A 1,778-nucleotide genomic window follows, 5' to 3' on the forward strand; every position below is an offset into this window, starting at 1 on the left:
TTCATACTGGTTTCCTGTCTAGATAATCTGGCCATTGGTGAAAGGGGGGTATGAAGTTCCCCTCCTATCATAGTACTGTCGTTGATCTTTCCTTTCAGATTATTTAATATTGCTTTATGTATTTAGGTGCTCTGATCTTGGGTGCATATGTATTTATAATTGTTATGTCTTTTGGTGAATCAACCCCTTTATCACTATGTAATGACTTTGTCTCTTTTTATAGTTTTTGCCTTAAGGTCTATTTTGTCTGATATAAGTATAGCTACTCCTGCTCTCTTTTGGTTTCTACTTGGGTGGAATATCTTTCTCCATCCCTTCACTTTCAATCAGTGAATGTCCTTACAAGTAAAACAAGTCTCTTATAGCCAGAATATAGTTGGATCTCATTTAAAAAATTCATTAAGCTACTCTATGTCTTTTTATGGAAGAATTTAATCTATTTACATTTAAGGTAAAGGAGTTGCTACTGCCACTTTGTAATTTGTTTTCTGATTGTTTTGTAGGCCCCTTGTTTCTTTTTTCTTCTCTTGCTGTCTTATTTTGTGGTTTGATTTTTTTTTGTGTGTGTGTGGTGGTGGTATGCTTTGAATCCTTTCTTTTAAGGTTTTGTGCAAGTAGTATATGTTGGTGCTTTATGGTTACCAGAAGCTTACGTAAAATATTTTATCCTTACAGTAGGCACTTTAAGCTGATAACTTTCTTTAATCACAAACAAAAAGTCTATACTTTTACTCCCTTACCCCATCTTTTATGGTTTTGATGTGAAAACTTACATTCGTTTTTGTAATTTCTATCTCTTAATAATTTATTGTAGCTACAGATATTTTTAATAGTTTTTGAATTTATTTTTAATTTTAATTTATGAATGTACAACATAGTTGATTTTTGTGTGCCTTTACCAATGCCTCCTTCTCCCCTTCCACACCCCCTCTCCTCCATTAACATCATATCAGTTTACTTATCTTAACAAGTTCAAGGAATTATTGTGATTGTTGTGTCTTCTTCCCCCCCACCCCATTTATTTGTTTGTATATTTAATTATTTATTTTTATGAGCTCCCACTTATAAGTGAGAACAGGCAATATTTCTCTTTCTGTGCCTTGCTTATTTCAATATTTTTTCTTTAAGTCTATCCATGTTGCTGCAAATGGTATTATTTTATTCTTTTTTTACAGCAGAGTAGCATTCCATTGTGTAGATATACCACATTTTCCTTATCCACTCATCCGGTGATGGGCATTTAGGTTGGTACCAACACTTGGCTATTGTAAATAGCACTACAATAAACATGGGAGTATGAGTATTCCTTTGACATGATGATTTCCATTCCTATGGGTATATACCCAGCAGTGGAATAGCTGGGTTGTATGGTAGATCTATCCATATATGTTTGAGAAACCTCCATACCATTTTCTATAAAGGCTGCACCATTTCACAGTCCCACCTACAGTGTAGGAGGGTACCTTTTATTATTCTCAATCTTTTGGATATTTAGCTATCCTAACTGGAGTGAGACGATATCTGAAAGTGGTTTTTACTTGCATTTCCTGGATGCTGAGTGATCTTGAGCATTTTTTCATCTGTCTGTTGGCCATTCATATATCTTCCTTTGAGTAATGCCCATTTATCTCCTTTGCCAATTTTTTAATTGGGTTACTTATTTTTTTGCTGTTAGTTGTTTGAGTTCTTTGTGTATTCTGGATATTAATCTTCTGTTAGATGTATATTTTGTAAATATTTTCTCCCACTCTGTTGGTTGTCTTTTCACTCTGTTAATT

This window comes from Galeopterus variegatus, unplaced genomic scaffold, assembly GCF_000696425.1.
Source record: "Galeopterus variegatus unplaced genomic scaffold, G_variegatus-3.0.2 Scaffold25065, whole genome shotgun sequence".
NCBI classification, from domain to species: Eukaryota; Metazoa; Chordata; class Mammalia; order Dermoptera; family Cynocephalidae; genus Galeopterus; species Galeopterus variegatus.